Here is a 10,083-nt window from a genome sequence, read left to right as displayed (position 1 = left end):
TCGGGCTCCCTCTACATCCCTCACACATCCTCAGCCTTCCCACTGCGACGGCTCCCAGCCCTCCCCAGCGCCTCTCCGTCACAAAGACGATTTTAGTGTTACAGCCACTTTAGTGCCCCTCGTTATCCTGCTTCCCCTCCGTCCCAGTCTTCCTCCAGCAACACTGCAGCCAGAGGAAAAGCTTGCACAAGGACTGCGGCTTGGTTTGGGGAGCTGGGGGCTGCTTCCAGCAGATACAGGAACACACGAGTGAATTTAGCAAACAGAGCAGGACCTCTGGCAGCACCTTCTTCCCTAGCACACCAAAGACACTCAGGGCACAAGGGAGAACACAACCAAGGCAACCTGGAGCCTCCCAGCCCCTTCTCCCCAGTGCTTGCAGCTCTTCCAGGGGAAGAAGCAGGGGGATGGCACTGTGACACTCTAGAAGGGACCAGCTGGCATGCACTGGATGTGGGGCATGAGCTGCACCCTTGCCAGCTTGCACACACCAAACCCTACAAGCTCAGGAGCAGGGAAGGAGAGCAAGAAGGGCTCTCCCTGGAAGGCTGTGAACAGAGCTGGAAGCTGAGCTCCCGCTGTCACCCTGATGAGCACCAGAGCACCCAACTGCCAGCAGAAGGGCCAGAGTGATGCCCTGCCCCTGTTGGGGGTGAAATAAATTCCCCCTTCACCTGGAGGTGCAGCTGCAGTGCAGAAACTGTTCCCAAATACAGCTGGAGTTTCTGTGGAGCTGAGGCACAGACAACCTATGGCAGGGCTCCCAGCTGAGCTGGCTGGATCAGGCAGCAGAAAGGAAGGTGGAGAAGTGTTGCCTTCCTGCAGCACGATAGTACAATAGCATCCACTCACACCCTGCCCCTGTGTTTCTGGGCAGACACTGACAGTAGTCCAAATACTTGTACAGCTTCCTGCCCAAGCCAGAGGAACAGAATTACTGCAAATGTTGCTATTTCTGGTCAGTCTGAGGAATATGACCTTGCCAATCAGTCCTGCCCTGTTGCAGAGACCACTTTTGAAACAGAGGCCAAGGCAGTGGCATAAAAATGTTCTCCTCATGACAAATCCTGCATTTACAGTCAGAAACTATTGTAAATGATATTTACATCCAAGATACAAAAAAATGTGCAGATGGAGCACTGCAATTTGGCAAGAGATGGCTCTATAATCACCAAGAAGGATTTAAACAAGCAAACAAACAGAAAGGAAACCATACCATTAATGATATAAAATATCAACAGAGGGAAAAACAACACAGCCTCACTAACAACAGCAGCTTTTCCACCTACAGAGCAGCCAGGCAGTCACAGATGACTTTCACAGCTCAGCACAGTTCAAGGAGTCAGGCCAGAAGGCTGGGAGAGCTGGGTCCAGGTCTGTCTGTGACCCTCTGCTGCACTACCTTGGACAAGTCACAGGCTGTCCTTTTGCCCTATGCACCAATACAAGTAAGGACAAGCCTGGAATATGCAGCACCACAATCACACCTCCCTCCCTCTTCCCAAAATGGTGCCCAAATGTCATACTTGGAAGGAAAAACTTCAGATCGCTCACCTTAAAAATCCTGCTAAATCCAGCTCAAGTTTTACCCAGTTGTTCCAGGTTCTCAAGATGGGCTGATGTGGGTTCATGTCCTGTAGGCCAGGGAGAGGGCCTGAAGATACTTTTGAGGATGCAGGGATAAATTGAAGGAAGAAAAAGAGGGAGTCCTGTTGATTTTAATGGTCATCTTTCAAAGTACCACATGTCTGTCTTACAAGGGTCTCAAAGGAGACCCCAGCACCTGCACTTCATTTGACCAGGCTTTCTCAGCTTGTAAGAGCAGACCACTGGAAAAAAAAAATTAAAAAAAAAACCAAAAAAAACCAAACAAACAAAAAAAAAAAAAAAAAAAAAAAAAAACAAAAACAAAAACAAAAAAAAAACCCCAAAAAACCCAAAAAAACCCCACAAAAAACCCACAAAAAAAAAAAGAAAACCAATAAAAGCTAAGCTTGAACTGTAGCCTCTGATAGAATGAGGTTTAGATTGAGCTGTTGTCCAGAGTATGTAGGTAGGAGCCATTGTATTGTTCCCACACAGCCCTGCTGTCAGCATTACAAGATGATTGCTGGGCTGACATTGGTGCTTCTCTCTGCTAAGCCCCAGACTTGGGCACATACTACATTTTCCCTTCATTATTGGTCACAGATCAGATCAGTCTCTGTGTGAACTAAGGGATGCCCCTGCTCACACCCATGAGTTTTGTGTGAAATTTCAGTGAAGGTTTAGCACAGCAAGTTTGTGGATACCTGACCAGTGTCCCAAGGAGCTATGCCTGAAGTGCCCTGGGTAAAACAGAAATGAGCATTAGGGCTCTCCCAGACTGTATTAGGCTGTATTTCAACAACTACTGAGTATTGTGAAAACTTCTATTTGTTTTCTAACATGTTTCCTGTTTAGAAAGACACCCCAAGCCCCCAGTGCCCTCCTAATTCCCTAACCAGGTGCTACACAGAGCTCAGGAAAGAAGCACCAGGTTTGGATGCTAGCATGTTTTTAATAATTACATATATTTTGGATGCAAACAGTGATTATTTGTTGAAATGTTGTTTTCTATTTTCTTGTTTTGACTGTAGGTTGAAGGTTCAAAAAGATTAAATTTTAGAACACCAAAAGTAGCTTTTGCTGTGGTTTCCTAAGCAAAAGGGGAATGCTAAGTACTGGAATACAAAAAGGGAAATGGTCCTCCACTTTGAATAGAAAAACTTTCCTCTTGTTAAATCCTAGCAAATGAAACCAGACAGTTGCTACAGCCTCTCTATACTGGGATCACATTAAGGGGCTTTGCCCAGGCTGCATGATGAGGCTGCTGCCACCTCCAATCCCAGCCATCCCCACATCCCAACCTCCATCAGTTTGCCATGTGGCTGTTTCACATACAGCAGGAAGGAAGAACAGTGATCATCTTAGGTCTTTGATCATGTTTGGAGGTGTCTTCAACAGCTCTTGAAGTATTTCAATTTGCCAGAGGGTTAGTACCCATGTTTTTAGGTGTTCTCTTGCTATAGGTCCCAAATCCATGAGTATCACGTGGTTTGACTTTGTCAGTTCTGATGTCTCACCACTGTGCTTCAGATTCCCCTCTCTCCATGCCTGAAGGAACCTAATTGAAAACACTTCCAAATCAGTTCTTATGTTAGAGAAGCTCCAAGAGGCACAAAAAGGACCAGAGTCTCCCTGCATGGGTCCTGGAGCAGGATTGCTGCATTTAGGAGCCTTTAGCACAAGCACAGCGCCTGAACACAGGCTACCTTAGTTGACAGAGTCAGCAGGGTGACAGGACAACATTTGACCAATCTTCTCCTTTCAGCAGCTGATTTTGCACTGAACTTACAGAGGCAACTGTCTTCAGCTCTAGCTGGAGGCACAGGCAGAGAGTGCTTGGGCTCTGCCCCAAATTGATGGTGCCCACATACCTCTAGAGAGTGATGCAGGAAAATACAGCCCAAGTCTGGCTAGATTGGTGCATACATTATAGAATATCTGTTGTATGCATATTGCATATGATCATCACCACTTATTAAAATCTTCATCAAGACTCAAGGTGCCATTGCTGTAAACAGCCTCTTTCATCATCAGGGATGCTTTTGGCAGCGTGTGGAGCCAGAGGGGAAGCAGCTTCTGGGGGCACACAGCTGCTGCCATCCTGTACAACACTGTTTCAAGCTGCCACTACACCTAAGGTGGGCCTCGCCAGCCAGAGTAAGATTTCTGTCCCTGCCCCACTCCTACCATGGCTGCAGGCTGAGCAGAAATCCTCCCAAGTGTCATCAAAAGGCTCTGCCTCCTGAGCAGCTTCCCTGGCTCCTCATGGGTCCAGGCACTTGTCCAAAGTCACCATGCTGTGCAGAAGTCCTGGGAACAGCCCAGGACTATGAATGGCCCTGAGGAAGCAGAGAGAATCACTCCACCCTGCTGCAAGGCTGAGGAGTGTCACAGGTAGGTGTGTGCTTTCCCTCTCCTCTGCAGTCTCTGTCAGGCACCGGGAGGGGATGACAGTCTGCTGCCCTCTTTTTTTGGTTGTTAATATCGGGTGTGAGTTCCCCGAAGCCATACACCGAGCATCTGGCACTGCCATCCCCTGAATGCTGCCAATTCATCATCCTAAACTAGGGGATGTCATTAGTGATCTGCATGGCTGTGGCACTGCAAGGAGCACTCATCCATCTGCTCCTCCCCAGGTACCTTCTTATCACTCCAGGAGTTATCTTGGGTGGCTGGAAAGGTTCTGTTGTCTTTTCAGCTGTTCAAATCAGCATCTCCTTTGTTACTCTGAGGTGTTGCTAAGGGTTTGCATTGTGTTAAGTTTCAGAGAGTACCAACAAATCTTTGTATGACAGGCTCCTGCCCTGAAGTACTTAAGTCTTCAGGGACTAGAGGGCAGACAAAAGAGAAGAAAGAGGGTACTATATCAGGGCAAAAGACCAAGCCAGTGAGAGAATATATTATTCATTAAGTATATCTCCAGAACAAGTAACAGAGGGAGTGCAGGAACAAAACTTACAAAGGCCTTAGGTACAGTTGTAAAAAATGTATATACCCATTTTTATCTCCTAGTTTTTTGACATCTGTTTACTTCATTTGGGATAGGAGTAGGCCTACCCACCATTTTTGAAAATGAGTGTATTTATATGTTCCCACTGTTTTCACTGTTCATGACGGGATGTGCATGCCATCATGTGAGTAGATAATGTCCATGGAGAGAGCTTCAGAGGTCTGAGTTTGATTCTAAAGCTGGTGGTAGCTGGGGGCTTTCCTGAGACTTGTCTGTTAAATGGGCTCACAACAGGGACCGAGCTGCTCTGACCTATGGTCACTTCTCTCTGGGGGCACAGATGCCTGAAATCCATCTGTATGCTGCCTTTCCCAACATGCCAGCTTTTCTCTTACTGCTACTTCTAACACTAACCAAACCAGCTCAGAGGTGATCACAAGAAGACCTCCTAGATGTATACTCTCACTGTGGGGCTCCTACTGACTTTTGGAGGGTGCCTCCTGTCCCCAGATTGTTGGAGGACTCATAGGATGCTGTGCTAAATTCACTGGAACAGAAGGACCCAGGGAACAGCAGTTCAAGTCAAGGACCTGGACCTCCAGCACAGAGATAATGATAACTAAGTGGCTATTGCCAAGGGCAGTCCCCTCCCAGAAGTACCACACTTCAGTGTACGTGCAGCTTTGGCTTCTGGCACCATTTACACCTGCTGAGCTTTCCTTTCCCATGCAAGCCCCCTCTTCAGGCCCTCATTTGGGAAAGAAAAGCAATGAGGGGCTGGTGGCTGCAGAGTTACTCCCTATTTCAAAGTGGGTGCTAAAACACTTCTGCTCAAAACTGAGCAGGGAGACATGAAACAAGCCCTCTCAGGCTGAGCCCCCACAATCACTTTTAACCCTCCTTACCACCCTAAGCAGAGGCAACTCTGCACTGTCACACAAAATTAAACTTTCTCTTTATTCTCCAGTCTAATCTCTGTCTCCACAATATGACCCTGAGGTTTAATCTGATTATGATCCTTCATATCCCACTCTAACAAATGGCCCCAGCTGCCAAGCTAAGCAGTTTAATGAGATACTGTGTCGGTTATCAAACAAAAGGCAGAAGAGACACTGCAGACAAAGACATTGCTTGCTCAGTCCCATCCCCAGGATCAAGGGCATAGGCTACAAGGAAACACTCCTGCAACTCATGTCGTGTCTCTTCTGTAAGAGGAGAAGACCTGCCCTTCTGCAAGAGCTTTGATGGAGAGCTGTGCTCTATCAGGCAGGGTGGCAGATGCTCCGTGACTGGCACCTGTGAGATGTGACCACAATGTTGTCTGGCCATGAGGGTCTGAATACAAGATAGAGAAAATACAGTTTGTCTTTGGTCAGATGTTATTACATCTGATCCAAACATAAAAGCCCAAGATGTATCACATAGCAAATCAATATTGTTTTCTAATCCAAATGCAATCAGACGCTTTTTTCCTTCCTGCCTAGATAAGACCCACCCTTCCCCCTCAGAACTGCAGCCAAAACATAATTCCCTCTCAGTGGCTAACGGCATTCATAAATTATGCTCAAGATCCATTATTTATTTAATCCTTTTTGCTGCCATTGGCTCTGGTCACTGATCTGTTGCCTCTCCAGTCTATGGCATTTTAATGACACAGCTAGAAAACAGCCAAACTCTTCAGCTTAGTAGTAAAAACTGGATATGTGCTACAAAGAGGAATGGTGTCTGCCACTAACTCAAGGGGAAGAAGTGTGGGAGAATTACAGGCCAGAGCTGGTTGTTGCCTGGGGAAGGCAGCGAGGAACAGGCTAGAGCAGACTCTGATTCTGGCCTAAGCTCAGGTCTTATGGAGATGATGAAGCTGTTGGCCCATGCCTTGGGAATGTGGTTCACTTCCAAGACAACCAGAACATAGCAAGTCTTTCAACCAGCCTAACCTGGTTTACCAAGGAAATCATTGATGACAGTTGCTCTTCCTTTGAAGTTGCAGTTGTTTTTTAAGTTGTTTAACTTGACCTCTGTGTGTCCTTTCCTCTTCAGTACAGGGGATATACTACATGGATTAGTATTATCAATGTGACGTGCCATTACTGGAGATACTAATGAGACTCCATCTGGAAGGCTGCAAACCAGCCTGTTTATCTGTGCAGAGATGAATTACATTCAGTGTAGAGCAAGACTGGAACAGAGGTTTTATCACAGAGAAAAAGACCACAGAGTCTGGCACATCTAGTCATGCTCAGCTGAAGGCAAGGGAGCTTATGATTATCCTTGTGATGGTTGCACGGAGAGCAAACCCCATGGAGGGTGAGTAGCAGCTTGATCTGTACTGGTACAAACCAGACTGCACTGGCTGTGGACACATCTAGGCTGAAAGTTCAAAGAAAGCTCCTAATGATCTGTGTGGGTCTGAAATAATCTGCCTGCCTCGGGAGCCACGGGCAAAGTATCTGCCTACCTTTGAAACTGCTCTTGGTTCATCTGGGGGAAAGGACCAGGAAGAGCAGCAGATGGATTGGGTGGCTGATGACATTTCTCCCAGTCCTCACCCTTTTAAAATGGGATCCCAGAAATTCAACACTGATGTTCATTTCCTTAGTAATTTTTACCATGGATTTAAAAAAATGTCCTCTGAGCTGCATTTTTGTTTTGGTTCACTACTAGCTTGAAACCGGACATTTTTAAGCTCTCGTGAATTAACCAAATTTTTTCCCTGGAATGCATTAGCTAGCCTCCTGGAGTTGCAGTGCATGCAACCCTGCTCTTCAGGTCTCCCAGCTGCGTTGGTGACAATACTGTCACCATAAGGGGCTGTGGCCTGCCCCCTGCTCTGGGATGTGCTGCAGGAGCAGATGGGTGTAAGGCTGCCTGCAGTTGCAGCAGAAGAGGTTTGGCTGTTCAAGTTGCTGGATAAAAAATGGTACCTATCTCCTCCAAGGCAACAGGAAAAGTGTGCTGGGCCAGATGCAACTGAGCCATGGCTTGGGATCAGGCTCTGGACCACCCTGAATGTAAAGGGTGCCCTCCCAGGCTGAAGCAGGCTCAGTTCATGCTTCTCGGAGCTGCTGGTCTGCATTGCTGCCTGATTCCAAGAGTGGCTTTTCTAAGAATGGAAACAAAAAGATATTAAGATTTTTAGTCCAGAAATCTTTAAGTGGCACAAGCCACAGTTGTGCAGCTGGTAATTACCACCACCCAGGGGAGCCTAGGAAGATGCCATTCTTTTTTCTAATTACTATAAAGCCTTTCAATTTGATTAATTCTTTCCTTAATGCATTTCTTTGTAATTTCTTTTTGTGAAGATGCTAATGGTAAATTAGACAATCTTTCCTGTGAAAAATACACTCTGTACTCTCCATAAGCTTGGTCTCTGGTGGCATCTGTGCATTCTTCATCACCCATCCAGGAGATGCTTTCAAAGCCAGGTGCTGATCCTGTCCTTTCTTTCAGTTCAAAGATGCTGCTTGAAGCAGAACTGACAAGTACCTGTAATATGATGAAAGTGATGTCCATTTCTGTGTGCTAAAATGGTTTGGGTCAGAACAGATTAAAAACACATTTGTTACCTGGAGCTGTTTAATTTCCTTTGAAATTGTGCATATTATTCCAGCCAGAGAAGTCAGACACCAAGGAGGACAAGGGCACCACAGCCTCCTACAGTAATAGCACAGGTTGGCCTGATAGGGTGAGTGGGATCTCTTACCATGATTTGAGCACTGGCAGCTGTGTCACTATCTCACCTGACATTGCAAAGCCCTCAGATGAGTGTGATATAACAATAAAAAATATGTTTCTCCTCAAAACCAGTAATCCTATCATTGGTAAACAGAAAAATATTTAGTGTGAAGGCAGAATTATCCTGCCTATCATCATCCATGTCCCAGCTTTGCTCAGAGAGGCCAGGCTGTTCCCACTGGGAACATAGCTTGCAAGGTGATCTAACTTCCTTGCTGGGCACCATTTCAAACTAAAGATGCAGTGTAAGTGATGGTGAGTAGATGGTCTGTAATGGCCTCCATGTACACCTGGGTCCCATGAATTAAAAGAGAGTTGATGTGCACTGAAAAATAACCATTCCCACCAGGGCAAAAACTTGTTCTGAGAATTTATTTTTTTTTTTTCTGGAGGGAGAAAACAAGAGGGAGGCAGAGGAGCCTAAGGGGTAGGCACACATGAGAGTCATGGCCTAGCCCCATGAAGAGAGGGCAGGACCTTAATGGAGCAGGGCAGTGGCTATTCTTGAAAGTTCCCTCCTTCCCAGAATCGTGCCTGTACTTTGCTTATTGGTGCTTTCCCAATCGAAGGCTGTTGGGAATTACTGCAAGACTATCAGAAACAATAAATCCATATTCTGGCTCTTAGAGTGGCTTCCAGAATTTAGAGACTTTTTACTCAGGATTTGCTATTTATTAGAAAGCTCCCCCATGGTCTCTTCTCTCCTTTTTGGCAACAGAATTCAGCATTAAATGAATTGAGCTCATTTGTCTCATCTCGATGATAATAACAAGATGCTGATTTTAAGAGCAAGATGCTGGATCGGTGTTTGTGTTTCAGAGAGACATTGCCCTCTAGTGACTAGAAGGCAAGCTGTGTAAAAAGACAAAACATCATGAGTTTTGTACGTCAGAACAACACATTCAATTCAAATTTGTGACAGACAGAGCTATGCTGACTGTAGCAAGGGCTGAGAATGCAGCAAAAACTCATGAAAGCAATGAAAAAGAGAGGGAGAGAAAATGGTCATCACATTCCTTCTGAACAAAGAATTTTTGATTAAACTTACTTCAAGAAAGTCTGTATTTGTCCAGATGCTCACTTTTAAAAGAGAAAAATTATAAATATGATACATAAAACTTATTCTGTAGCCAAAACACAATGTGGTATCTCTTTTTGGAAGAAAATCTTGGGGTGAGGCCATGATTTTGCAGTCAGGCTTCGTGAATAAGTGAAAAGCTATTAGCAGAAAGTTTACTGTGGTAAGAAATGTGATAAATATATTTGGCAAGTTTGGTTATTTTTAGTAAGAGACCTCCTGCACAACTCCCACAACCACAAAAAACTAAAACTGCCTCACAACAGAACCCCACACACCCAAGCAGACCTGCACAAGATGATGTAAGATAGTATCTCAAAGATGTCTCTGAGAGGAATTAATTATTGCATTCAACTGCTTCCACGAACACATTAGTCCTTTCCTCAAAGCCTGTTCCCTTTGCCAGGGGTGAGCTGTGTCACATCTTGCTGTTCTGGAGAAAAAGCTGTAGGACTATTCCTGTGTGTCTTTGTGGTCAGTAGTAATGTACCTTCCACTTAAACATGGTGACGAGGATACTTTCTGCAGCAGCATATGCTACCTGATGCATTTGCTCGTGTAAACAAGAAGAAAACAGAGAAAAAACTGATCAGACTTGGATCAAAGCAGGGGTCCATCGTTCCGTGCTTATTTCCTGGCTTTGCTGACTCATTCCTGGCTGTAAGAGGCTGCCACCCTGGCAGAGCAGTGGAACACTCCATGTCACGGCTGTGCAGCACACGGTGCACACCCA

The sequence above is a fragment of the Lonchura striata genome, chromosome 2 (assembly GCF_046129695.1).
Source record: "Lonchura striata isolate bLonStr1 chromosome 2, bLonStr1.mat, whole genome shotgun sequence".
NCBI lineage: Eukaryota > Metazoa > Chordata > Aves > Passeriformes > Estrildidae > Lonchura > Lonchura striata.
The sequence above is the reverse complement of the archived record's forward strand: the minus strand, read 5'-3'. Positions refer to the sequence as shown.